Source organism: Triticum urartu, chromosome 2A (genome assembly GCF_056163025.1).
Source record: "Triticum urartu cultivar PI428250 chromosome 2A, HENAU_Tu73, whole genome shotgun sequence".
In the NCBI taxonomy this organism is placed as follows: Eukaryota; Viridiplantae; Streptophyta; class Magnoliopsida; order Poales; family Poaceae; genus Triticum; species Triticum urartu.
The window spans coordinates 226,818,775-226,846,030 of NC_141874.1; positions in this window are offsets into that span (position 1 = coordinate 226,818,775).

Consider the following 27,256-nt stretch of genomic DNA (forward strand, 5'->3'; position numbering starts at 1 on the left):
GAGGCGGACCAATAGGTAAAGTTCTCTTCCATCGGTGTCTACCGGAATTTTATCCACAATAGTAACAGGGTCTTGCTAACAGAATTGTACACCGGGTGTTTACATAAGCAGGAGAATATTACTGCTTAGATCATATAGATCACAAGAAAGGTTAAACCAAACAATGGAAAGGAAAATATGATTATCAGATTAAACAGAACAATGGAAAGGAAAATGTGTTTAAACACATATTTCAAGGGTATATCCTTCCCAAGGACAAGCAGGGCATGATATCCATGACAGGATATAATGTAGAAAACTCTATAGGTAAGGGGAGATAAATTTCATGACATTACCCATACAACGGTGTTTGGATAATTGAGCAAAAAACATTTAGCATTAGGCTTCAAAAGTTCTTTGTTGAAAATTGGAGTACCACAGACATGCTTTGAGATATCATTAACATGGTCTTCAAGCAAAGGTCGGACTTGGATACACAAAGGATTCATCATGAACAACTTATAGAATAAACCTTACAATTTCCTCATGGAAGAATGGTTAACCTTGCTAAACAGGAAACTGTAACAACAAGTCCTCCGGCCAAGTGTGATTGGCATGACATCACCTTATCGATATATAAGGACCAATGTTATAACTCTTGGAAATATGTCCCAACCATCATATCTGAACGAGGTTCAGATCTTATTGGTGTCAGGGTACCTCAGACTCGGGATGCCTGAGAAGGAAAGGTGCAACACAATTGACGAGATGACATTGTAAGATTCTCGGGAATTGAACTGTGGAAGCGAGTTCTGAAACAAGAGTTCATCATTAAATCAAGGAGAGGTGAGGAGGTGGCTGATTGACTCAGCTACAATTCATTGAAATTTTCAAAAGATGGATTTCCGCACTTATGCGAACAAGGAGATATCATTTGTCAGATCAAATGATATAAAGAGGTATGCTCAAGGAAAACATGCACAGTTAAACATTGGTTGAAAGGTCCGCCTGAAATATGGCTTTAGGTAGCATGATCAATGTTAGAATGGTGATTCAATAATCAATAGTCTAAGAATGAACGGTCGACCAATAACTTCAAAGCAATAAGGTTGCTAGAAGGGCAGAATTCCAAATAGCACCATTCACTTGTTAGTACCCCGGTTGGAATCAACACGAGGACTAAGAAAGAATGGTGATGGTGAGAAGTACCAATATATCAAGAATTTCTTAAGAGGTGGTGAAAATTCTCATGACATTCTTGGCATAAAAGATGGTAATACTCCAAGGTAAAGAACAAATGTTGGATAGCAAGGTTCTCAAGGTATAACACGAAACATGAACAAGTTTGTGTTGAACGGAAGACAATAAAGTGGTCGATGATAACACAAATCATCGAGGGCAAGGATGGTACTTATCATTATGAATTTGATTGATATTCTAGAAGGAGTCAAAATGTTGATGATGATCACGACAATTTTGTCGAGAGGATCCACGAAGAAGCAATTGAACAATGACTGCATCAAGCAAAAGGAGTGTTGTAGCGAAAGATTTTGGAGCCACAGATACGACACAAACTCGAAATCAAGCTTGCTGTTTTTAAGGAGGAATTATATGAGGAGGAAGATCGACGTAAGGTTAGCTCATCGTCGAAAATTGTGCTCCGGAAAGAAGGACTAGGTAGCACAGTTAAAATTTAGAACAATAATGATATAGCCGATCAGGCTAGGAATGACTTGAAGGATTAATAAACTCGTAAGCAATGAAAATTACTTAGAGTAATTGAATCAAAGTGTGGAATCGATTCACTTATCGGTGTTCTCGAGTGAAATAACTCAGAAACCGGGGGAAACCTGAACTCGGTGAGAAGCAATACTAGATGAAGACTCATAGGAAGCAACACAGTTCTTTGATATTCTCAAGATACTGGAGGGTATTACTTGAAGGAAGATCGACATAGGGGTTGCGGAGATGTATTGATCCACAGAAGACAAGTGTTTTCACTTGCTTGAGAAATGGGATCAAGTAGAAAATATGGTCGGAACCACGATTGCAAAGGATCAATTCACAGATACGATATGATATTATATCAAGGCAATAGTTATTATTACAAGAAGCTTCCATGATAGGAACTACATCGTGTCCATGGGCATGAACACAAAGTTCAAGGTTGACTCCCACTTCTGCAATGCATAACCTTCCATTCACTTCTCGTTTATGAAGAAGTTGTACTGTTGAAATTTTATCTGGCGAAGCACCAGAAGAATATGACTCGTGAAAACTTTCGGGTTCACACGGATTAAAGAAGGCATAGGTTCAACCCATCGGGGTAAATTAGGAACGTATACCACAAGCTTCAAGAGTAAATATCACCAGCTCGAAAAGCAGAGCATGGTTGGCCAAATCAAAGAATAGGATTTACAAATGGCATTATGTATCATGGAAAGATCTTGCAAAGTGATTGAATATGAAGGACGTTGTCGGATAAAATCCAATAAAGGATCTGATGGTCCCCAAAGGATCTGATGTGAGTATCGGTACTCAACCAGAAGAGAAAAAATGTAAATACAACAGGTTATGGAATCATCTGAATAAGTCGAAGCTTAATCGCAAAGGAATTATGATTCCAAATCGAAGGATCAGAACCAGATGCTCTGATCAAGGATGGATAAGTTGAATAGACTTAGGGGCACAATTGACGGAAATTTGATTGGTTAAGAACCATCTCATGTTTAAAATGTCGTCTGAGACAGAAGGATAATCCTAGGATTCGACTGATGATTGTGATAATTCACAACTTACTAAATCAATGGACTCAAAATGATAGTGACAACGGATGCCAATAAGATTACTATACTTACGGGATTAACCATAATGTAAGCAAGCAAGAATTTCAAGAGCAATAGGCTGTTGAGGATTTTTGGAAGATCGAATGGTATTTCGAAGATTGGTCACATACAAGAATCAACTGGGGATGAGTGGATACTTGGTAAGTGCGAGAAATTATCCGTAGGGGTATTCATGTGGCAAAGAACTGCAAGGCAGTAGGCACAAAGTATTCCCAGAACAATAGAGAGAATTTCAGGGTATCTTGTCATAAAAATATCAACGGGGAATGATTGTATGAATGGCAAGTGTACTTGGTTATCCATTGAGTTTTATCGATGGAAAGGAATTGCAAAAGCGATGGCACAAAGTATCGGGAAAACATCAGAGAGTATCTTTAGAACCCTCTGGCGATTCAAGCCATCGTTAGGAATGAGCGGCTCACCGGAAGGGAGTATTTACGAGAACCTAAAGTTAGAGTTAGCAAAATCATTTAACCCGAATAGAAGAGAGATCAGAGTCCCAAACTATAGATGACGAATAAAAGATCCTAATACCACCCAAATGGCGACGTGGGCCCGTAAGACACACATCCATGTTAGTAAAAGTTTTGTAGTGACTACACTCAACTTCGGCCAAGGAGTGTGGAAGGGGGATTCCTACAGGTAGTCGGCTCTGATACCAACTTGTGACGCCCCCGATTTGACCGTACACTAATCATACACGCAAGCGTGTACGATCAAGATCATGGAATCACGGGAAGATATCACAACACAACTCTAAAAATAAAATAAGTCATACAAGCATCATATTACAAGCCAGGGGCCTCGAGGGCTCGAATACAAGAGCTCGATCATAGGCGAGTCAGCGGAAGCAACAATATATGAGTACAGACATAACATACACAAGTTTGCCTTAAGAAGGCTAGCACAAACTGGGATACAGATCGAAAGAGGCGCAGGCCTCCTGCCCGGGATCCTCCTAAACTACTCCTGGTCGTCGTCAGCGGCTTGCACGTAGTAGTAGGCACCTCCAGAGTAGTAGCAGTCGTCATTGACAGTGGCGTATGGCTCCTGGACTCCAACGTCTGGTCGCAACAATCGGGTATAGAAAGGGGGAAAAGGGAAACAAAGCAACGGTGAGTACTCATCCAAAGTACTCGCAAGCAAGGAGCTACACTACATATGCATTGGTATCAATGAATGGGGGTAGTATATGTGGACTGAACTGTAGAATGCACTACTAGGAAAAGGCCTAATAGTGGCGCACCTGTTTTGCCTACTAATGGCGCACTACAGGTGCGCCACTACTAGCACACCATTAGTATTTTTTACTAATGGCGCACCTGTGGTGCACCATTAGTATCTGGTATACTAATGGCGCACCATGCAGTGCGCCATTAGTATAGCCCACGGTATGCCATTAGTATGCCTCCCAGGGGGCCATATTTACCCATGTGCTTTGGCATACTAATGGCGCACTTGTGGATGATGCGCCATTAGTGTGCTCTGGCTTACTAATGGCACACTATGTGGTGGTGCGCCACTAGTATGAATATTAGGGATTTTTCTAATATTTTCACAGGTTACAAAATATATTATTGGACAGAATATAGCTAGCACCACACAGCAATAGCAGATTCATCAAATACAATAGAAGATTAGTCTCCGAATACAATTCATCATATTAGTCTCCGAATTTAAAATACCGAACAAAGTTAGAACATTACAAGTCTCAAAACCGCGAGTAGCGAGTTTTTCTTCACATTACAAGTCGATATCGACCATCTAAACTACCATCACATAGAAGAGGGTTGCGGTCATCACGATGAGCATAATCGCAATGAAACTGGTCTTCATCCGGTTCCTCCAACGCTCCCTCCTCTCTCCCGCTAGATAGCGCGCGTATCTAACTTCCGCCTCCGCCCTAGTGGTGTACCCTTTGTAACTGTTAGCACTGAAACGGGGAACCTGTCTCCGACACTCCTCCCAGTCATCGTAGACTCCGGGAACCTTACCCTTGTACACGACATACGACGGCAACTCTATGCACTAGCCAAACAAAACGTTAGTAGCAATTCACAGATAATACATAAGCAATATATAAGTATGCAACAAAAGGATTGGAAGAGAAAAGCAACACATTAATAGCATCGATTACATCTAAGTTGAATGACTGTCCAAACCAAAGAGACATACAAGTTCATTAAAGTTTAATTACAACATGAGCCAATCGATGTTTCAGAACTACATATAGCATCACTACTTTCGACTCGACTCAAGGGACCGGAGCGTGTATGAAGCCGCCGTCTCTCGTGATGGTCATGAAATCGCGGGCGTTGTCAGCCTGCATTTGTAGCTTTGTGTCTATCTCACTGTTGGACGGTTGATTTTTGAGGTCGAACTGACCCGAGGTACGAAGGACATCTTGATGGTTGATTTCCGCAAACTCCGACTGGATGTGAAAGAATTCTTGTCTGATGTCCGCGTCCTGGATTGCCGACAAGCTCGTGGCCCAATCTTTGAGATTATTTGGTAGCGGAAGGTGATTATGGTCCCGTACGATCGCCCGCATGTGATGGAGGGCGTAGTAGGCATCCTTCTGACCGCCAGGCGGCTGCTTGACGCAGCAGAACATCGTATTGTGGGCGAACACGTGCTTGCCGTACTTACGAACTGGCCTGGTGAAGGTTCCTCCAGATTTGGCGTAGCCGGGGAGAACATCATCAAGAACTTTCTTGATATTTGTGTAGTCTTTCTTCGACTGACGGTCCGAGTCGAAATACGTGGCCATGGAATATTTCGGGCTTAAGAGGATGAGTGTGCAATGTGTGTCACTGCACAAAACACGGAATGTTAGAAAAAAACGATCGAAATCTAAGAAATCATATGTTACGGGGCGGTTGAGGGGACGACTTACTCGGGAAAGTAAGGCACGAGGAAGTTATCCTTATCTGGGTTTGCCAGAATGACGCCTTCGAGGTAAGAACTCACGACTTGCCAGTCCCCAGCGCTGCCCAAGATCTTGGCATGCATGTAGAAGGGGTCGACTATCACGATGTCCGGGGTCTTGTCTCTAATGATCCGCATCTCCATACTCAGCGAAAATAGCCGAACGAAGGTGTAGTGCAGCGGATGAAGGTTAAACATAGAGAAGATGTCATCAAACCGCAGGACGATCGTACCCCCGATGGAGTTATCCACAAAGCCCTTGCCCTCTGGCACCTTGGCCACGAAAACTGGGTATGCCACGTCATTCTCTCTGAGACGCCGCTTCTCCAAAGGAAGAACACTGGCATGCAGACTCTGCATAGCACCGGTTGCAGCATTGAGCATCTTAGTCGGTAGCATCGGCCTACCCGCCACATGCACCCTCCTCGAGATATCCTTAGGTGAAGGTGGCCCGTCCTGAGCACGGATCGTACTCGGTGCCGGCTGGCTCGCACCCTTGTTTCTCTTTATTTTCTGTCCCTTCTTATTCTGCTGTAATGGGACCAAGTTCTGCTCACAAACCGCCTTCTTGAGTGTGTTGGGGCTGATAATATTTCGCACCTCGGCTATCTGAGGCTCAGTGAAGTCGGCAGCTGGAGGCGTCTCCTGAGAACTGAACGCCAGACGACGCCTGTTGCAATTGGGTTTCTCCGCGGTACCAGCTAGATCGCGATCGTCTTTTGTAGGGTTGGGTTCTTGAGAAGGAGGCCCCAAGAATTCCTCATCGTACCCATGTTTGGCAAAGTACTTATCGACGTTGGTAAATGTACCGTCGTCGTTGTCGTCGTCGTCATCCGGATCCTGTGCCATATGCATGTTCAGATCCTGTGCCATAGGGATGTCCGGCATGTCTGGTAGCGTTGCGGCGGTCTTGCCATGGCTTGGCGTCGGCACGACTGGCGGTGTTGTATTTGGGGTGGTGTCCCCCGCCCCCAAACGAATCTGGCTCTTTGGCCAAAGCAGGGGCAACTTAGGCAGGCGCCGAGGGTCATCAGATCATCTTCGTCGGCCCCGGCGGGTCGAATCGTAGGTAACAACTCGTCGCCGCCTGGCAGCACCCGAACCAGTTGAACCCTATACACGATGGGTGGCATCGGATTACCGTGGAACACGGGGTTGCCCGGTTGAATGATTTTTCCCTTGGCGACATCGACCAACTCGTCGTTCACGAAGTGTAGGAGAGTGCACGGAACGTCGGCGGCGCCCTGCGAAAACATGTAGGGCGTCAGGGATGCCCAGTCAAAGGCAAGGAGATGAAGTCCTCGGCCGAGAGGCTTAATTAGTTACCGTAATGATGGCGTCGAGCTCGGCTAATGTCGAGGCACCGCCAATGGCGGGCGTGCAACTAACGGAGGGGCCGCTTGCTGCCGAGGTGCCGGCCGGCGTACACCCGGGTGCATTAAGCTCCAACGCCCGTGCCGGCGTCGGAGATACCAATACCGCCTCCGCCGGAGACACCAATGGCACCGCCTGCGCGTTGTGCGAGTTGCTGGCCGTGAAGCTGGGAATCGGGGGCGGCCCATGTTGGCCGCCCGCAATCCACGTTGTCAGCACATGAATCAAGGTAGGCATAATGCCGGTGAGCGTCGATCCCAGTTGTTGTTGCACTTGCTCTTGGACAATCTTCGGAATCCGCGCCACTTGTGCCTTGAGTTCTTGAACCTCGCGCGACTGGCTTTCCGAGCTGGTCTTTCTCTCCTTTCGCCCACCAGCATTATAGTATGACGACCATTTTGTGGACAAGCCTTTGCTCGCCACACGACCAGCTGACGATGGCTTACTGAGCTTATCCTTGTTTTTCATTACGTTCAACGCCCTATTTAGAGTGCTGTCTCAAGGGGTGCTCCGAGACGACCCCGCGCTACTGCTTTCAGTCTCCTGCGCCAGAACAAGCTCAAGCGCCCTGGTCTTCGGATCCGTGGTAAGCTCCTTTGCTACCGGGTCCTCCTTGTACCAGGCCCTGACATAGTTCTTGGTCTGCTTGTCACGGTATTTCCCGAAGCGGGGCGGCAGGCCTTGCTCGGCACGCTCTGCGTCCTCCTTGTCCCATATAGGCTCTGCCACTCTATAACCGCCAGGACCGAGTTTGTGTTCCCCTAAGTTCAACTCCCGCATTTCTTTCCCCCACTGACTTGATTCGGATGTTGCGCTGCTCTCGCACTTGATCTTGAACTCCTTGTAGTCATCTTCGCTGATCGAAGGATTTTTCGCCTTGATCTTCTCATAACTATCACCTTTGTCAATCATTCTCTTCACCACGCTTTTCCAAGTAGACAGGGTCGTGCTCATCGTCGTGAGGGCGGCACTGTTCACTTTATTCCCTGAGAGGCGTGTGTTTACAAATTCAGAGGGGAACTTGTATCGTTCGTGCAGCTTTGTGAAGAGGAGGTTGCGCAAATTCCCTCGGTCCTTATGCCTTAGGTTCTCGGTGTTGATCGAGACGGTGCTCCGGAGAATGCACCCGAGCTGAAGCGAGTACCCCTTGACTAATTCTTTGGACGCCGTTGGATGCCCGTCGGAGTTCACTTGAGCAAATTCCTCCTTGACAGTGCGGAGCACGTTCGGGCGCCGGTCCTTCCGTTGCCTCTTCGGTTGGCTGCCATCTGTGCGTGCGCTAGCATCATCAGTTGTGGCATCCTCGGCGGCACCATCATTGGTCGCATCCTCGGCGGCACCATCAGTGCTGTCATCCCCGACGCCACTAGGGGTTGTGTAGTCAGGATCGGAGTCTTCCGCGGTGTCCTCATAGCGGTGAGGTTGTTCCTCCATCTCCTGGGACAGCTCCCAGAATTGCTTGCCGCCTGAACCGCCGGCCTCATCGTTGTGGGCCATGTTTCGCTCTAAATAGGAAAAAGTTTTGGTCAAAAAGTTGGTTATTGTCAAGGAACAAGATCATTGTCTCATCATTTAGGGTTTGTCGACACCAAGGCATCCTAAAAGCTAAGCTTTTATCATTTAGGGTTTGTCGACGCCGAGGCGCCCTAAAAGCCTAAGCTTTCATCATTTAGGTTCTTATCGACACCGAGGCACCCTAAAAGCCAAGGTTTTATCATTTAGGGTTTGTCGACGCTGAGGCCCATGCATAACACAAGAGGCAGTTGATCCTACTTAATTAAGTACTAAGATACCCCGGCCCATGCATTAGTAGCAAGTACCCCATATGTCCAATTTTTAGCAAAGTCATGCTAAAATTCACGGAAAATTTCAGCATGACCTTTGCTGAAAATAGGACATATGGAGTACTCGAATTTGCCGGAACGGAAGTTAATCGACATTCCGGCAAACTCAAGGGCCTCTCGGGGTACCTGCAAAATCATCACGACACGATGGTAGGAGACAAAACCCAGCAAACTAGCACCACAATGTGCCTCTACTTTCATATGGATGAAAAGGCCACAGACCATATGGTCCTCTACTTTCATATGGAAAAAAATCAGCTCAACTTATGTGAGCTTCCATTCCAGATCTAATAGGTCACCCAACAAAAAATCATCAATAGTTTTAGCCGGAAAAAAAATCATGGATTGTTGTTAACTGAAAATTAGTGAAAGAAACTGTTGCTGATCATGGATTACTATTAATTAAAAATAGAGCATCTGGCTTGTCTTATCATGTTCACTAAGTCCACAAAAATGAATAGGTTCAGTAAACTTGAAGTACTCAACACTGAACTTGTTTTGAAAAGTTAACTGATTTTTTTGTATCAACATTGCACCATTTCAGCATGACAACTCAACTCAACTAACCTCAACTCAACTAACACTGACACATTGTTGCCAGTGGCTACTGATATTGTTTGCAATCCTATATGTGTAACCCAAAACAAATCCCCACTTCCAAGCAAACTAAAGCCCCATATCGCAGCAACCACCCAACTGTATCTCTAACAGTAGTTAAAAAGCATGGTGAGCAAATAAAATCTGTTGAGAGGCATGTCTGCAGAGATCCCCAATTCCCCCAGTACACCAGAACAGCTATCATGTCCAGGGCCATAACTAAGCAACTAACCTGCATCAGAAGATTCAGATAATCACAGAAGGCTAACATTGACAGATTGTGGCCAGGGCCATACTAGTCTGATTTGCACTTCCTCGAAACAATCCCCAAATAGCAAACTACCCAAAACTTCACACACCAGAACAGCCATCCAATTCACCATTGCAGGTTCAACAATAATCTTCAGACTCACACCACTAGTTGAGCAGCAGCAGTAGCAGAGGCGGGCGGGAGAGGGAGGAAGGAGGAAGGAGGAGAGGTACCTGGGCGGGCGCGGCCGGTCGCCGGAGGGGTCGGGGTCGGGGTTGGGGTCGGGGTCGGCGGCGGCGGCGAAGGGATGGCTCGAGGGCGTCCGAGCTCGTCCGAGTCCTCGTAGTCGAAGAGGAAGACAGCGGCGGTCCTCCTGGGCGCCTCGGTTGGTCGTGGGGAGGCCGGCGGCCGCGGTCGTCGTCCTGCACCCCGTGCCCTGACTGAGGTAGAGGCGGCGCAGGGCAGGGGCCAACGCGGGGAGGCTGTCAGCGACGGCGAGGTCGCGGAGGCGTCGGCGACGGTGGAGCTGCAGTGGTGGGGGCGCGGGGGCGGCGGCGCACGTAGGGGCGGCAGCGTCGTGGGTCGGGACAGCGCGCGGGGGGGAAGTGGATCTGGCGAGAGGGAGGGACGAAGGGGTCGGGCGAGTTAGAGCTAGGGGGAAGATTACTAATGGTGCACCCCCGAGCGGTGCGCCATTAGAATGTTTTTTTAGATAGCAATGGCGCATTACCCGAGCGGTGTGCCATTAGAACGATTTTTTTAGATAGCAATGGCGCACTATCCGAGCGGTGCGCCATTAGTATGTTTTTTATTATTATTGTTTTTTGTTGCTATTTTTTAATATTTTTTTATAAAAACAGTAATAATTTTTTTATAAAAACAGTAATAATTTTTTTATGAATATGAAAAAATATCATCAAATTTGTTATTTGAAAATATCATCAAATGGGGGTGCTCGGTGGCGGTGGAGCGGGTCGGGGAGGGTGCGGGGGGTCGGCGGCGGCGGTGGAGCGGGGGAGGGTGCGGTGTGTCGTCGGCGGCGGTGGAGCGAGGGAGGGTGCGGGGGGTGCTCGGCGGTGGTGGAGCAGGCCGGGGAGGGTGCGGTGGGTCGGCGGCGGCGGTGGAGCGGGGGAGGGTGCGGTGGGTCGTCGGCGGCGGTGGAGCTAGTGGGGGAGGGTGCGGGGGGATCGAGATCGAGATGGAGGGGGATAGGGATCGAGATGGAGGGGGTAGCGATCGAGATGGAGGGGGATCGAGATCGAGTGTCCTCATGAATATTCAATATTTTTTCATATTGAATATGAAAAAATATCATCAAATTTGAAAAAATATTCATGAATTCAAAAAGTGCCCATGTAATACAATCGAGAAATGAAGACTACGATTTAAATACAATCGATCTTAGCTAGCTATCTGTTCACAATCTTCTGGCCCTTCTTTTTCGCAAATGGAGTTCTTGTGTGGAACGGGCGTCCTTTAGGTAGGGTGGTCCTGCTTCTTCTTGTGGTGTATGCTGCTACTTCATCGTCGTCGTCATGTTCCATCTTTGGGTCACCGTACTTGTCGAAGTCTTGCTCATTGGTGACTCCATCCATTCCGATGATCTTCCTTTTGCCTCTCCTCACGACAACACGACTCGGCTTTGATGGGTCGGTAATGAAGAAGCATTGGTCCACTTGGGAAGCCAGTACCCATGGCTCATTTTTCGCGGTGACGTTTGTGCCCGCGGTCTTGGATTTGGCTTCGGGTATAACCATGGTGGTGAAATACCAGTCTTCTTTTAGGACGCTCTTGGCCCATCTGACACGGAACATCGGGACCTTCTCTCCAGCGTAGCTCAGCTCCCAGATCTCCTCGATCCTTCCGTAGTATCTATCCTTGTCGTTACCGGTGTAGGATTCCATCGTTACCCCGGAGTTCTGATAACCATCGCTCTTCATGTCCTTGTCCTCGGTGTAGAATGTGTAGCCGTTGATATCGTACGCCTCATAGGTCATCAGGTTGTGCTCGGTGCCCTGTGACAAGGCGAATATGAGTTGTTCTTCCGCGGAAGAATCCTCATGTAAAGGGTACGACAGAAGCTTCTGCTTGAACCAACGCATGAAACATGAGTTGTGCTCTTTGATTATATCTCCGTCCGTCCTCTATTGGCCTCGGTCATTGTACGTCTTCTCAATAAAGGTTTTGTGCTCTCCCACCCAAGTATCGACCACGTCTATGTGTTGTAGCGCGACTAGGTTTGCTCTTTCAAAGTCGGCGAGTCGACCCTCGAAGTCGACATGCATTTCGCGGCGACCCTCACGGTGACCCCATCCAGCGAGCCTGCCGAGGTGCGTGTTGACGGGCCGAGGTTCTCGATGCCTAGATAATTCGTGCAGTAGGAGATGCACTCTTCGGTCAGAAAGCCCCTGCCTATGCTTCCCTCTGGGCGTGACATGTTGCGAACGTATCCTTTGATGACACCATTCATCCTTTCGAACGGCATCATGCTGTGCAGGAACGTCGGCCCGAGTTGGATGATATGCTCCATCATATGGACCAGCAGATGCACCATAACATCAAAAAATGCGGGCGGGAAGTACATCTCAAGCTCGCATAGTATCACCACGATCTCTTCCTGTAGCCTTCTGAGTTGCCTCACGCCAACCGACTTCCGAGAGATGACATCGAAAAAGTTGCATAGGCCAAATAGCGTTTCACGGACGTGCGCGTCCATGATCCCATGGATTGCAACTGGAAGTATCTGCGTCATCAGCACGTGACAGTCGTGAGACTTCATCCCGCTGAACTTCTGCTTCGCTGGGTCTAGGTATCTGCTTATCTTCCCCGCATAACCGTAAGGAAGTTTTACTCCTACGAGGCAGGTGAAAAACTGCTCGATCTCCTCCTGATTTAGAGTGAAGCACGCGGGATGGAAGTCATTTCCGGTCTTCTTGGCCTTTTTTCCTTTGCGATGACTTTCTGTGTCTTGCTTCGCCTCATCATCATCATCATCATCATCATTAGCGTGAAGCTCCTCCCTGATGTCCATTGATTTCAACTCTGCCCTTGCTTTCGGCCCATCGTTGGTTCTCTCTGGCATGTTGAGCAGGGTACCAAGCAGACTCTCTCACATGTTCTTCGTGATATGCATGACATCAAGGCTGTGAGGCACACGGTCGATCTTCCAGTACGGCAAGTCCTAGAAAATAGACCTCGGTTTCCATACCTTCAGCAGCGGCTTTGGCGCCTTTCGCTTCTTTCCCGGCTCTGGCGCCTTTTGCTTCTTTCCCGGCGGTGGGCAATCTTTCCAATTTTTCAACAGCTCGTCTATTTTCTCGCCGCTCCTCGTACGCGGACGTCTTCGGGGTTCGGTTTCACCATCGAACAGATCCTTGCGTTTTCTCCACGGGTCATCGTTGTGAAGCCACCTTCGATGTCCCATGAACACGGTTTTCGAAGACCCGAGATCTCTATCTAGCTGGCGATACGTTGTGTCATCCATGCACCTGACGCATCCAGAAAATCCGTGGACCACCTGCCCCGCGAGATATCCGTAACCGAGATAGTCGTGCACCGTCGTGAGCAGTGCGACTCTCATAGGGAAATATTCTTTCTCTGCAGCGTCCCACGTATTGGCTGGCGTTTTCCACAGCGCGTCTAGCTCCTCTTTCAGCAGCCCCAGATACAGATTGATGTCGTTCCCTGGTTGTTTCGGCCCTTCAATTAGCATACTCATGTGAATGTACTTCCTCTTCATGCACAACCAGGGGGGAAGGTTGTACATCCACACAAACACAGGCCAGGTGCTATGTGTGCTTCTCGGGCTTCCAAACGGATTGACTCCATCGGTACTCACGCCCAGCATGATGTTCCTTGGATTGTTCCCAAATTTCGGGTCTTCGAAGTTCAACGCTTGCCACTGGCTTGCATCCTTAGGGTGACTCAGCATCTTGTCTTTTTTATTTATCTCCGGATCATTTCCGTCATCTTCTCGTTTCTTCTCCTCCCTATCTGCGTGCCAACGCAGGAGCTTTGCTACCTTAGGGTCCATGAAATACCGCTGCATATGAGGAGTGATCGGAAAGTACCACACCACTTTCCGAGGAGCTTTCTTCCTCTTCTTGTATCGAGTGACGCCGCACACCGGACATATGGTAGACTCCGCGTGCTCGTCCCGATAAATGATGCAATTGTTCATGCACACATGGTATTTCACGGGCGGTAAATCCAGAGGACACACGATTTTCTTCGCCTCCTCGAAACTGGTCGGGCACTTGTTCCCCTTGGGAAGACGTTCGTGCCAGAATGACATGTTCTCGTCGAAGCATGCGTCGGTCATTTTGTGTTTTACCTTCATCTCCAGAGCCATGAGCGTTACTTTCAGGCGGGTATCCTCGGGCCTGCATCCTTCATACAATGGAGTAACCGTGTCTATCTCCAGTTGATCCAGCTTCGCTTTCTCTCGGGCGGCAGCTCTTGCGTTATCCGTCTGCTTGAGAAGTAGCTCTTGAATATGAGGGTCCTGCTCCCAGCCTACATCGTCATCTGCTCCGGCATCTTCATCTTCATGATCATGCCCTTTGTCTTAATCTTCTTCTTCATCGTGTCCGACATCTTCTACATGATGATTGTGTACAGTATCACCATCATGATCATGTCCTGGAGATTCTTCGTCTTCTCGCCCACCCTCGCCGTGGTGGTTGTCTTGCTGCCCTTCCTCATTTCTTGCCTGGCCCCCATGGACGACTTCATAGTCATCTTCATCACCTTGCCACCGATAGCCATCCATGAAACCGTGCAAGAGCAGGTGGTCCCGCACCTGCCCGGAATACGGGTCCGCAATAAGGCTCTTTAGCTTGCATCTTCGACATGGACATCTTATCTCCATCTCGTTCTTTTGAAGCATCTCGGCCTTCGCGGAGCTCAAAAACCTATTCACGATGCCTTCGGTCATCATGCGGACCATGGTCGCCTGCGGGGTAGAGCAAAATGATATTTTAGAACCAAGAAAAAAATTGGCATGACTTTCCCTAAAAATAGGACCAAAAAGAATGCATAGTGCCAAAATTCTCGCCGAAACAGAAATGAATCAACATTCTGGCAAAATATTGGCAACTATCACATTTCAAATACCGGTACCTGCAAACACAAACATATATGCAACACCACAAACATACATAGATCTAGCAAGGCCATAAAAAGTGCATGTGCACGTTGTTGGAGCGAGCTAGGGAGAAAAAAAGTAGATCTACAACATAAAGATAGCTTTCCCCTTACTTACCTATCAAAAAAGGTAATTTAACCACTTAATTTTGATGAATCTATGGTGCAAATGAGGTGAGGAGGAGGAGGCAGCCGACACAAGCTTGGAGAAGGAGGTGGAGAGAATGAAGTAGGGAAAGTGAGTGTGTAGGTGTGGCTGTCCAAAATATCTAGCTGGTCCCAGGTTACTAATGGCGCACCACCCACAAATGCGCCATTAGTAACCCTGGTTACTAATGGCGCACTAGTTGAGGTGCGCCATTAGTAGTTTTGCAAAAAAAATAGTAGTGGCGCACTGCGTTGGTGGTGCGCCATTACTAGTTAAACTAGTAATGGCGCACTCTTCCCTGGTGCGCCATTAGTATTTTTGGAAAAATAAAAAAATTGTTACTAATGGCGCACCGTGTGTCTGGTGCGCCATTAGTGTCTACCACACTAATGGCGCACCAACTCATGGTGCGCCATTACTATATAGTAGTGGCGCACCACATGTCTGGTGCGCCATTAGTGGCCATATCATCTGTAGCCCTTTTCCTAGTAGTGATGCCGGAATAAGAGGGGGATAACTCGTCCTATCGAAGACTATGCTTCTGGCAACCACCATCTTGCAGCATGTAGAAGATAGTAGATGGTAAGTTCACCAAGTATCATCGCATAGCATAATCCTACCCGGTGATCCTCCCCTCGTCGCCATGTGAGAGAGAGATCACCGGTTGTATCTGGCACTTGGAAGGGTGTGTTTTATTAATTATCCGATTCTAGTTGTCATAAGGTCAGGTACAACTCCGGGTCGTCCTTTTACCGAGGGACACGGCTATTCGAATAGATAAACTTCCCTGCAGGGGTGCACCACATTTCCCAACACGCTCGATCCCCTTTGTCCGGACACACTTTTCTGGGTCATGCCCGGCCTCGGAAGATCAACATGTCGCAGCCCTACCTAGGCACAACAGAGAGGTCAGCACGCCGGTCTAAACCCTATGGCGCAGGGGTCTGGGCCCATCACCCATTGCACACCTGCACGTTGCGTACGCGGCCGGTGAGCAGATCTAGCAACCTCCATTACAAAGGAAGTTGCGTTACACGGTTCAACACGGCACGCGCCGCTCAGTCGCTGACGTCACGAAGGCTTCGGCTGATACCACGACGTCGAGTGCCCATAACTGTTCCCGTGTAGTTGGTTAGTGCGTGCCAGTGGCTAGACTCAGATCAAATACCAAGATCTCATTAAGCATGTTATCTTGAAACGCCGACCAGGGTCAGGCCCACCTCTCTTATGGGTGGTCTCAACCTACCCTGTCGCTCCGCCACAAAGATCCACATAGAGGGCCATTGGGAAAGTATGTCCTTTGAGCCCCCAATTTGTGAATCAACCACGGGTACTCATCAAGCCGACCCGACTCTAGTCACAACATATACCATGTGTATTATGTATAATTTATACCCGTGATCAACACCCGACGTGATCACGGCCCAATAGTATAGCACGGTAGACTGACAAGAATGTAGGGCCACTGATGATAAACTAGCATCCTATACTAAGCATTCAGGATTGCAGGTAAGGTATCAACAACTGTAGCAACAATGACAGGCTATGCATCAGAATAGGATTAACGAAAAGCAGTAACATGCTACACTACTCTAGTGCAAGCAGTAGAGAGAAGAATAGGCGATATCTGGTGATCAAGGGGGAGCTTGCCTGGTTGCTCTGGCAAGAAGGAGAAGTCGTCGTCAATGTAGTCGATCACGGGGGGTATCGGCAACGGTCTTGAGGTCTACCGGAAAGAAGTAACGGAGTGGGAACACAATAAATAACAGAGCAATCAAAGCATAACATGGCAATACACGGTGTTAGGGGTGACCTAACGCAGTAGGAGGTGATATCGGCGACGGGGGGAAACAACTGGAAAAGTATCCCCGATGTTTCGCGTTTTTGGACAAACGAGCTGGAGGGGGAAAGTTGCGTGTTCGCTATGCTAGGGATGTGTGGCAGACGAACGGGCTACATATTCGGATTCGTCTCGTCGTTCTGAACAACTTTCATGTACAAAGTTTTCCCATCCGAGGTATGGTTTATTTTATATTAATTTTAAAAGATTTAATCATTTTTAGAATTTATTTAATTATTTTAAATCAACATTATCCAGAATTGTGTATGCTGACGTCAGTAGTCAACAGGACGTTGACTGGGTCAAACTGACATGTGGGACCCACCTGTCATACTCTGTTTAGGTTAATTAGGATTTAGCTAATCTGATTACTATTTAATTAAACTAACTAGTTAATTAGATTATTAAACAGGATTAGTTAATTTAATTAATTAATAATTAATTTAATTAATTAATTTATATTTATTTATTATTATTATTATTATTATTATTAAATGTTCTAGGGCATGGGCCCCTCATGTCATTGGCCCAGAGGCCTAGTGGGGCAGGGCGTTAGCAGGTGAAGCCCGAACGGGCGCTGGCCACGGGGGCGCACCCGGTTGGGCGCTTCGCACGCCGATGGCCACGGCGGGGTGGCCGCAGTCCGCCGAAAGCGGGCTGCGACGGGCGCTGGGTGGATGGACCCGGGCGCACGACGGGACGAGGCAAACAGGGCGGCAGCGGGGCGCCGACGGCCTCGTGGACGAGCGGCCGCAACCCTAGGGGAGGTGGGCAGCGGCAGGGTGAGGCCATGGGCTTGGGCCGACAGCAGGGGACGGGCAGCGGAGCTGCGGCGAGGCCTGCGCGGTCGCGGCAGCGAGGGGAGCAGGGCGGCGCACGTGCATGTTGCGGCAAGGCAGGTGACAGACGGCGCGGAGCTCGGACGGCAGCATCAGTGAGCGGGAGTGTGATGCCCCGAGACCGTTGCGCCAGGTGTCTTCCAGTTATGCGCCGTTGTTGCCTTGTCATTTGTCTGCGTGTTGCATTTTTGCCAGGTCATCATCCGCATTGCATCAGCACTCGTTGCTATCATTGTTTTTAAAACTTGCATCCATCCGGGTTCCCCAGTTCTATCTGTTGTCCGTTCCGAGCCCAACCACACTCGCACGCGCCCACGGCATGTCCGAATAGTATTTTTTTAAGTGGCCGGAAAATTCTCCCGGAATGGGATGAGATTTGGCGTGCAGTCTTGTTATGTTGTAGGTAGACCGTCTGCCAAGTTTCATCACATTTGGAGTTTGTTTGACGCCCCAACGATTAACTATAACGGCAGTATAGTCAGTCAAACGTCGGACGTTTTCGGTCTCCGGAAACAGTCGCCGGGACTCTCTCTCTTCTCTCTTCTTAGCCCATTGCCTTCTGCACTACCCCTCACCGCCAGGCCCAACCTAACCCTCCTCACATCCGGAGCCATCGGTTTGTTATCGAGGGGCCCCGAAACACCCCTAACCACCTAACCCCTCTTTGCACCGTGCTTCGACCCCCTCGCGTGCATGTTCGAAACTTACCCGAACCCGAACCGGACAGTCGTCATCGTTGGATTCGGATCATCCCCAAACATCCCAAAAACATCTGTGATTATTTGTTTGGTCTCGCAAAGCATTTTATTCTCGACTGCCCGATTTCGATCGGACGGACCAAATAACCCCCCTAACCTAATCCACTAGCATATATAACCGGGGCAACCCTAAAATCTAGGAGACATGTCCCATCCTTCCTCCTTGCTTCCGCCACACTCCACCTCCCACCATGGGATCCATCCCGATCCACCTAGCCTCTCTCCTTGTTTTTTTAAACCGAACTAACCAGCATCCCCTTCCTCGATCTCCTTCACCAGCATCCCCTCCTCCATCGTCCCGCGTGGCACCTGCCAGCTCACCGGAGACGAGTACCGCCACCAGGCCGGACTCCCACCTCGCGCCCTCTTTTTCTTCCCTTTGACTTCTCCCGTCTCAGCTCTCTCTCTCTATAACGATCCATGGCCTCCGCACCTTGCAGGAGCACATCCACGAGCACACCGGCGCCATGAAGCCTTCCCGAGCTCCTCCCATGCCAGATCCTGCGAGCTGATGGGTTTCGTAGTAATTTCAAAAAAATTCCTACGCACACGCAAGATCATGGTGATGCATAGCAACGAGAGGAGAGAGTGTGATCTACGTACCCTTGTAGATCGACAACGGAAGCATTAGCACAACGTGGTTGATGTAGTCGTACATCTTCACGGTCCAACCGATCCAAGCACCGTTACTCCGGCACCTCCAAGTTCTTGGCACACGTTCAGCTCGATGACGCTCCCCGGGCTCCGATCCAGCAAAGTTTCGGGGAGGAGTTCCGTCAGCACGACGGCATGGTGATGATCTTGATGTTCAACCGTCGCAGGGCTTCGCCTAAGCACCGCTACATTATGACCGAGGTGGAATATGGTGGAGGAGGGCACCGCACACGGCTAAGGAACGATCACGAAGATCAACTTGTGTGTCTATGGGGTGCCCCCTGCCCCCGTATATAAAGGAGTGGAGGAGGGGAGGGCCGACCCTCTCTATGGCGCGCCCTAGGGGAGTCCTACTCCCATCGGGAGTAGGATTCCCCCTTTCCTAGTCCAACTAGGAGTCCTTCCATGTAGTAGGAGTAGGAGACAAGGAAGGGGAAGGGAGAAGGGAAGGAAGGAGGGGGCGCAGCCCTCCCCCTAGTCCAATTCGGGCTAGGCCTTGGGGGGGGGCACGCGGCCTGCCCTAGGCAGCCCCTCTCTCTTTCCCGTATGGCCCAATAAGGCCCAATACTTCTCCCCCGTATTCCCGTAACTCCCCGGTACTCCGAAAAATACCCGAACCACTCGGAACCTTTCCGATGTCCGAATATAGTCGTCCAATATATCGATCTTTACGTCTCGATCATTTCGAGACTCCTCGTCATGTCCCCGATCTCATCCGGGACTCCGAACTCCTTCGGTACATCAAAACTCATAAACTCATTATATAACTGTCATCGAAACCTTAAGCGTGCGGACCCTACGGTTCGAGAACAATGTAGACATGACTGAGACACGTCTCCGGTCAATAACCAATAGCGGGACCTGGATGCCCATATTGGCTCCTACATATTCTACGAAGATCTTTATCGGTCAGACCGCATAACAACATACGTTGTTCCCTTTGTCATCGGTATGTTACTTGCCCGAGATTCGATCGTCGGTATCTCAATACCTAGTTCAATATCGTTACCGGCAAGTCTCTTTACTCGTTCCGTAATACATCATCTCACAACTAACTCATTAGTTGCAATGCTTGCAAGGCTTATGTGATGTGCATTACCGAGAGGGCCCAGAGATACCTCTCCGACAATCGGAGTGACAAATCCTAATCTCGAAATACGCCAACCCAACATGTACCTTTGGAGACACCTGTAGAGCACCTTTATAAACACCCAGTTACGTTGTGACGTTTGGTAGCACACAAAGTGTTCCTCCGGCAAACGTGAGTTGCATAATCTCATAGTCATAGGAACATGTATAAGTCATGAAGAAAGCAATAGCAACATACTAAACGATCGTGTGCTAAGCTAATGGAATGGGTCATGTCAATCATATCATTCACCTAATGATGTGATCCCGTTAATCAAATAACAACTCTTTTGTTTATGGTTAGCAAACATAACCATCTTTGATTAACGAGCTAGTCAAGTAGAGGCATACTAGTGACACTCTGTTTGTCTATGTATTCACACATGTATTATGTTTCCGGTTAATACAATTCTAGCATGAATAATAAACATTTATCATGATATAAGGAAATAAATAATAACTTTATTATTGCCTCTAGGGCATATTTCCTTCAGTCTCCCACTTGCACTATAGTCAATAATCTAGTTCACATCGCCATGTGATTCAACACTAAGAGTTCACATCACCATGTGATTAACACCCATAGTTCACATCATCATGTGACCTATACCCAAAGGGTTTACAATAGTCAATAATCTAGTTCACATCATTTATGTGATTAACACCCAAAGAATACTAAGGTGTGATCATGTTTTGCTTGTGAGATAATTTTAGTCAACGGGTCTGTCACATACAGATCCGTAAGTATTTTGCAAATTCTATGTCTACAATTCTCTGCACGGAGCTACTCTAGCTAATTGCTCCCACTTTCAATATGTATCTAGATCGAGACTTAGAGTCATCTAGATCTGTGTCAAAACTTGCATCGACGTAACCTTTTACGACGAACCTTTTGTCACCTCCATAATCGAGAAATATTTCCTTATTCCACTAAGGATAATTTTGACCAATGTCCAGTGATCTACTCTTAGATCACTATTGTACTCCCTTGCTTAACACAGTGTAGGGTATATAATAGATCTGGTACACATCATGGCATACTTTATAGAACCTATGGCTGAGGCATAGGGAATGACTTTCATCCTCTTTCTATCTTCGGTCGTGGTCGGGCTTTTGAGTCTTACTCAATTTCATACCTTGTAACACAGCCAAGAACTCTTTCTTTGACTGTTCCATTTTTGAACTACTTCAAAATATTGTCAAGGTATGTACTCATTGAAAAAACTTATCAAGCGTCTTGATCTATCTCTATAGATTTTGATGCTTAATATGTAAGGAGCTTCACCGAGGTCTTTCTTTGAAAAACTTCTTTAAAAACACTCCTTTATGCTTTGCAGAATAATTCTACATTATTTCCGATCAACAATATGTCATTCACATATACTTATCAGAAATGCTGTAGTGCTCCCACTCACTTTCTTGTAAATACAGGCTTCACCGCAAGTCTGTATAAAACTATATGCTTTGATCATACTATCAAAGCGTTTATTCCAACTCCGAGAGGCTTGCACCAGTCCATGAATGGATCGCTGGAGCTTGCACACTTTGTTAGCTCCTTTTGGATCGACAAAACCTTCCGGCTGCATCATATACAACTCTTCTTCCAGAAATCCATTCAGGAATGCAGTTTTGACATCCATTTGCTGGATTTCATAAAATGCGGCAATTGCTAACATGATTCGGACAGACTTAAGCATCGCTACGGGTGAGAAGGTCTCATCGTAGTCAATCCCTTGAACTTGCCGAAAACCTTTTGCGACAAGTCGAGCTTTGTAGATAGTAACACTACTATCAGCATCCGTCTTCCTCTTGAAGATCCATTTATTTTCTATGGCTTGCCGATCATCGGGCAAATCCATCAAAGTCCATACTTTGTTCTCATACATGGATCATATCTCAGATTTCATGGCTTCAAGCCATTTCGCGGAATCTGGGCTGACCATCGCTTCTTCATAGTTCATAGGTTCATCACGATCTAGTAGCATGACTTCCAGAACAGGATTACCGTACCACTCTGGCGTGGATCTCACTTTGGTTGATCTACGAGGTTCAGTAGTATCTTGTTCTAAAGTTTCATGATCATTATCATTAGCTTCCTCACTAATTGGTGTAGGTGTCGCAGAAACAGGTTTCTGTGATGTACTACTTTCCAATAAGGGAGTAGGTACAGTTACCTCGTCAAGTTCTACTTTCCTCCCACTCACTTCTTTCGAGAGAAACTCCTTCTCTAGAAAGGATCCATACTCAGCAACGAATATCTTGCCTTCAGATCTGTGATAGTAGGTGTACCCAACATTTTCTTTTGGGTATCCTATGAAGACGCACTTCTCCGATTTGGGTTTGAGCTTATCAGGTTGAAACTTTTTCACATAAGCATTGCAACCTCAAACTTTAAGAAACGACAGCTTTGGTTTCTTGCCAAACCATAGTTCATACGGTGTCGTTTCAACGGATTTAGATGGTGCCCTATTTAACGTGAATGCAGTTGTCTCTAATGCATAATCCCAAAATGATAGTGGTAGATTGGTAAGAGACATCATAGTTCGCACCATATCTAATAAAGTACGGTTATGACGTTCGGACACACCATTATGTTGTGGTGTTCCAGGTGGCGTGAGTAGTGAAACTATTTCACATAGTTTTTAACTGAAGGCCAAACTCGTAACTCAAATATTTGTCTCCGCGATCAGATCGTAGAAACTTTATTTTCTTGTCATGATGATTTTCCACTTCACTCTAAAATTCTTTGAACTTCTCAAATGTTTCAGACTTATGTTCCATCAAGTAGATATACCCATATCTGCTCAAATCATCTGACCGCATACATCAGTATGTATTATTTCCAATAAGTGAGTTGCTCGCTCCGGAGAATGGAGTCTTAGTCATCTTGCCCATGAGGCATGGTACGCAAGCATCAAGTGATTCATAATCAAGTGATTCCAAAATCCCATCAGCATGGAGTTTCTTCATGCGCTTTACACCAATATGACCTAAACGGCAGTGCTACAAATAAGTTGCACTATCATTATTAACTTTGCATCTTTTGGCTTCAATATTATGAATATGTGTATCACTACAATCGAGATCCAACAAACCATTTTCGTTGGTGTGTATGACCATAGAAGGTTTTATTCATGTAAATAGAACAACAATTGTTCTCTAACTTAAATGAATAACCGTATTGCAATAAATATGATCAAATCATATTCATGCTCAACGCAAACACCAAATAACACTTATTTAGGTTCAACACTAATCTTGAAAGTACAGGGATTATGCGATGATGATCATATCAATCTTGGAACCACTTCCAACACACATCGTCACTTCACCCTTAACTAGTCTCTGTTTATTCTGCAACTCCTGTTTCGAGTTACTAATCTTAGCAACTGAACTAGTATCAAATACTGAGGGGTTGCTATAAACACTAGTAAAGTACACATCAATAACATGTATATCAAATATACTTATGTTCACTTTGCCATCCTTCTTATCCGCCAATCACTTGGGGTAGTTCCGCTTCCAGTGACCAGTCCCTTTGCAGTAGAAGCACTTAGTCTCAAGCTTAGGACCAGACTTGGGTTTCTTCACTTGAGCAGCAACTTGCTTGCTGTTCTTCTTGAAGTTCCCCTTCTTCCCTCTGCCCTTTTCTTGAAACTAGTGGTCTTGTCTACCATCAACACTTGATGTTTTTCTCGATTTCTACCTTCGTCAATTTCCGCATTACGAAGAGCTTGGGAATCGTTTCCGTTATCCCTTGCATATCCTAGTTCATCACGAAGTTCTACTAACTTGGTGATGGTGACTAGAGAATTCTGTCAATCACTATCTTATCTGGAAGATTAACTCCCACTTGATTCAAGCAATTGTAGTACTCAGACAATCTGAGCACATGCTCACTAGTTGAGCGATTCTCCTCCATCTTTTAGCTATAGAACTTGTTGGAGACTTCATATCTCTCAACTCGGGTATTTGCTTGAAATATTAACTTCAACTCCTGGAACATCTCATATGCTCCATGACGTTCAAAATGTCTTTGAAGTCCCGATTCTAAGCCATTAAGCATGGTGCACTAAACTATCAAGTAGTCATCATATTAAGCTAGCCAAACGTTCATAACGTCTGCATCTGCTCCTGCAATAGGTCCGTCACCTAGCGGTGCATCAAGGACATAATTATTCTGTGCAGCAACGAGGATAAACCTCAGATCACGGATCCAATCCGCATCATTGCTACTAACATCTTTCAACACAATTTTCTCTAGGAACATATCAAAATAAACACATGGAAGCAACAACGCGAGCTATTGATCTACAACATAATTTGCAAAATACTACCAGGACTAAGTTTCATGATAAATTTAAGTTCAATTAATCATATTACTTAAGAACTCCCACTTAGATAGACATCCCTCTAATCCTCTAAGTGATTACGTGATCCAAATCAACTAAACCATGTCCGATCATCACGTGAGATGGAGTAGTTTCATTGGTGAACATCATTATGTTGATCATATCTGCTATATGATTCACGCTCGATCTTTCGGTCTCCGTGTTCCGAGGCCATATCTGTATATGCTTGGCTCGTCAAGTATAACCTCAGTATTCTGCGTGTGCAACTGTTTTGCACCCGTTGTATTTGAACGTAGAGCCTATCACACCCGATCATCACGTGGTGTCTCAGCACGAAGAACTTTCGCAATGGTGCATACTCAGGGAGAACACTTCTTGATAATTAGTGAGAGATCATCTTATAATGCTACCGTCAATCAAAGCAAGATAAGATGCATAAAAGATAAACATCACATGCAATCAATATAAGTGATATGATATGGACACCATCATCTTGTGCTTGTGATCTCCATCTTCGAAGCACCGTCATGATCACCATCGTCACCGGCGCGACACCTTGATCTCCATCGTAGCATCGTTGTCGTCTCGCCAATCTTATGCTTCCACGACTATCGCTACCGCTTAGTGATAAAGTAAGCATTACAGCGCGATTGCATTGCATACAATAAAGCGACAACCATATGGCTCCTGCCAGTTGCCGATAACTCGGTTACAAAACATGATCATCTCATACAATAAAATTTAGCATCATGTCTTGACCATATCACATCACAACATGCCCTGCAAAAACAAGTTAGACGTCCTCTACTTTGTTGTTGCAAGTTTTACGTGGCTGCTACGGGCTTAAGCAAGAAGCAATCTTACCTACGCATCAAAACCACAACGATAGTTTGTCAAGTTGGTGCTGTTTTAACCTTCGCAAGGATCGGGCGTAGCCATACTCGGTTCAACTAAAGTTGGAGAAACTGTCACCCGCTAGCCACCTTTGTGCAAAGCACGTCGGGAGAACCGGTCTCGCGTAAGCGTACGCGTAATGTCGGTCCGGGCCGCTTCGTCCAACAATACCGCCGAACCAAAGTATGACATGCTGGTAAGCAGTATGACTTATATCGCCCACAACTCACTTGTGTTCTACTCGTGCATATAACATCAACACATAAAACCTAGGCTCGGATGCCACTGATGGGTTTCGTAGTAATTTCAAAAAAATTCCTACGCACACGCAAGATCATGGTGATGCATAGCAACGAGAGGAGAGAGTGTGATCTACGTACCCTTGTAGATCGACAACGGAAGCGTTAGCACAACGTGGTTGATGTAGTCGTACGTCTTCACGGTCCAACCGATCCAAGCACCGTTACTCCGGCACCTCCGAGTTCTTGGCACACGTTCAGCTCGATGACGCTCCCCGGGCTCCGATCCAGCAAAGCTTCGGGGAGGAGTTCCGTCAGCACGACAGCGTGGTGACGATCTTGATGTTCAACCGTCGCAGGGCTTCGCCTAAGCACCGCTACAATATGACCGAGGTGAAATATGGTGGAGGGGGGCACCGCACACGGCTAAGGAATGATCACGAAGATCAACTTGTGTGTCTATGGGATGCCCCCTGCCCCCCGTATATAAAGGAGTGGAGGAGGGGAGGGTCGGCCCTCTCTATGGCGCGCCCTAGGGGAGTCCTACTCCCACCGGGAGTAGGATTCCCCCTTTCCTAGTCCAACTAGGAGTCCTTCCATGTAGTAGGAGTAGGAGACAAGGAAGGGGAAGGGAGAAGGGAAGGAAGGAGGGGGCGCAGCCCTCCCCCTAGTCCAATTCGGGCTAGGCCTGGGGGGGGGCACGCGGCCTGCCCTAGGCAGCCCCTCTCTCTTTCCCGTATGGCCCAATAAGGCCCAATACTTCTCCCCCGTATTCCCGTAACTCCCCGGTACTCCGAAAAATACCCGAACCACTCGGAACCTTTCCAATGTCCGAATATAGTCGTCCAATATATCGATCTTTACGTCTCGATCATTTCGAGACTCCTCGTCATGTCCCCGATCTCATCCGGGACTCCGAACTCCTTCGGTACATCAAAACTCATAAACTCATTATATAACTGTCATCGAAACCTTAAGCGTGCGGACCCTACGGTTCGAGAACAATGTAGACATGACTGAGACACGTCTCCGGTCAATAACCAATAGCGGGACCTGGATGCCCATATTGGCTCCTACATATTCTACGAAGATCTTTATCGGTCAGACCGCATAACAACATACGTTGTTCCCTTTGTCATCGGTATGTTACTTGCCCGAGATTCGATCGTCGGTATCTCAATACCTAGTTCAATATCGTTACCGGCAAGTCTCTTTACTCGTTCCGTAATACATCATCTCACAACTAACTCATTAGTTGCAATGCTTGCAAGGCTTATGTGATGTGCATTACCGAGAGGGCCCAGAGATACCTCTCCGACAATCGGAGTGACAAATCCTAATCTCGAAATACGCCAACCCAACATGTACCTTTGGAGACACCTGTAGAGCACCTTTATAAACACCCAGTTACGTTGTGACGTTTGGTAGCACACAAAGTGTT